Here is a 2,865-nt window from a genome sequence, read left to right on the forward strand (position 1 = left end):
ATAAATAGCTATCTTGCCAAGAGGAATTTCCTCCTCATAGGAGTAGTACAGCTACTATTACCATAAAAAAAATACATGGTGTGATTTATTTTATTTGAAAAGAAATTAAATACTTCATGTTCAAGGTTGGGAATACCATTTGGATAATAGATCACAAAGCTTAAAAGTGAGTTGGATAAACTGTATAGAAAATCTGAAATAAAAATAGAAATTCCAAGAAAACTGGAAGAGACATGTTCTATGTCCACAGTCTAAGCAAAGACTGGAAAAACTTTTGGCTTGCTTTGAGCTCTGCTATCCAGGGCACTTCTTACGCCCTAGGACAATGGCCCTTTTAGAGTCACCTTTCCAAAGAGTATTTTCAGACCCCTCTTTAAGTCTTTATTTCTCAGACTGTAGATAAAGGGGTTCAGCATGGGTGTGACCACAGTGTACATCACTGAGGCTGTTGCACTTGAGTGTGAGCTGTTGGTACTGGCAGAGCTAAGGTACACTCCTAAACCCGTACAATAAAATAAGGAAACAATGGAGAGGTGAGATGCACAGGTGGAAAATGCTTTATACTTCCCCTGAGATGATGTGATTCCATATATGGAGGAAATTATCTTAGAGTAAGAGTAAATGATACATGTGAGGGAACCACCAGCCAGCAACACAGCTCCAGAGTACATCACCACATTGTTGAGAAAGGTATCAGAACTGGCAAATTGGATCATCTGATTGAGTTCACAGAAAAAGTGAGGGATTTCTAAGAAGGTACAGAAGGACAGTCGCAACACCATTAAGCTTTGTAACAAGGAATGCAGGGCACTCATGACCCAGGACACCAGCACCAATAGTTCACAGAACTGGGGGTTCATGAGGACCATGTAGTGCAGGGGGTGACAGATGGCCATGAATCGGTCATAGGCCATCACTGTTAGGAGCAAGATGTCCAGTCCTCCAAAAAGTGTGAAGAAATAAATCTGGGTGATGCAGCCTTCATAGGTTATGACTTTGCTCTTTGTCTGTATATTCACCAGCATCTTTGGCATGGTGGTGGAGGTGAAATAGATGGCTACAAAGGACAGGTTGGAAAGAAAGAAGTACATGGGGGTGTGGAGGTGGATATTTGAACTGATAGCCAGAATAATGAGCAGGTTTCCAAACACAGTGATCAGGTACATGGAGAGGAAAAGCTCAAATATGAAGGGTTGCAATTCTGGTTCTTCTGGAAACCCCAGAAGAAGAAACTTGGAAACACTTGTTAGGTTCCTTGGTGCCATGTGGTGGTGGTGACTATGAAAAAATGGGTAAATAACATGACTTATTTTCACACAAATGGGCATTACTCACAAGGTATAAATGCTACCATTTACATTTCCATCAATAAATTACTTTTAACATTATGTCCATGAATTTTGTGCACTTGAGGGCACCTCTTGTGTCACCTCTAATGAACAAACTTGTCCAACTGTCAGTTTCCCCCAGGATGTCATGTATAGTACAGTTTTAATAAAATTCTGTCATGCATTTGAGTAATATAAATTGAATTGTGACAATATTCTAGCTACTATGTGAGCAAGGAGTTTAGAGTGCCGAAAAACAAAAGCTACTAAAATCTGGTTGTGGAGACAGAATACAAGCAAATAAAAAGGTTGATATGGAAATAAACACACACACACATACGATGTCTTTTGGTTATAGATGTTACGAAGGAAGCAGGTACAAAGAGAGAGCAAAAATAGAGTATGGTTTTTATGCATATTTAGGCAAGACTTGCAAAGAAGATATTCAAATAGACTTCAAGTGTCACTACTGTGAGCACATTTGGGGAAGGGTATCATCATAAAGGAATGGTTAGTGTGAAGACCCCGAGGAAAGGGTTTGTTCAAGATGCTCCAGTGGGTAAACGGAAGCCGGTCTGGTGAGGAAATGAGCAGGAGGGAGAGTGAGGAGAGATAATGTCAGAAGATGTTGAGGGAAAAGGTGGCCTCCATGCTGTTGTTGAAACTTCACGTCACAAGGGGGCCCTTGTCCATAAAAAGTATCTTCAGCACTTCAGGAAATTTCATAGTTTAAAAAGCCTAGTCTGAACCAAAATTGAAGGGAAATCCAAAACTAAATTCTTAAAGAAATGATATACACTAGTCACAACTTAATGATATCCCTGAGGGTCACTAATTCAATGTTAGATTGCAAAGATTTGGATGTGAAGGAACATGACAGAAAGCCTTTTAAAATGTGAGGAGCAAGCAGTACCTAAGTTATAATTTCCTCTCACATACAGACATATAGATTTAAATACAGGTACAGAAGATAAAATTTATCTGTAGTTAAATGCAAAGGAGAATGCATTACAAATGGTGGCTGAATACGATACAACTTTCATGAAGAGATCTGATCACAATAAAATCAATTAAACAATAAGGGATAATAGATGTGGAAAGTAGTTGAACATCCATAAAAAGCATGACTTATTAAGATGTATATGCAGAAGAATATTCATTTTCATTTATGTTTAAAGCAAGGATTTGCAAGTAAAGAATATTTAAGTGGCAGCCCTCTTCCTTCGGTTAAAAAAAAATACAGTAATGAAGAATATAAGATGATGCTGAGATTTTACCACACAAAGTTTACAAACTCTCAGACAGACATTCTGTACAAATTCTTCCATATGTACATAAAATAGCTAAAGGCCAAACAATGAACTTGAAAAAATTCCAATTCTGTTAAAGAATGAAATAAAAACTAGGAATAAAAACATGCTGATTCACCGTATAGAGGCAAAGGAAGTGAATAAGCATAGTTCTACTTTTTTTATAAAAGGACTGACTAACCAACAAACGTATTTAGCCTTACAGGAAATAAAACAATCACAAATTA

At 37.7% G+C, this 2,865-nt stretch overlaps 1 pseudogene; it reads right to left on the minus strand.

Annotated features, from left to right (window-relative positions):
• Nucleotides 1-294: 294 nt before the first annotated feature.
• On the minus strand, nucleotides 295-1,265 carry LOC122699940 (annotated as a pseudogene).
• Between the last annotated feature and the right edge of the window lie 1,600 nt (nucleotides 1,266-2,865).

This window comes from Cervus elaphus, chromosome 9, assembly GCF_910594005.1.
Source record: "Cervus elaphus chromosome 9, mCerEla1.1, whole genome shotgun sequence".
Classification (NCBI taxonomy): domain Eukaryota; kingdom Metazoa; phylum Chordata; class Mammalia; order Artiodactyla; family Cervidae; genus Cervus; species Cervus elaphus.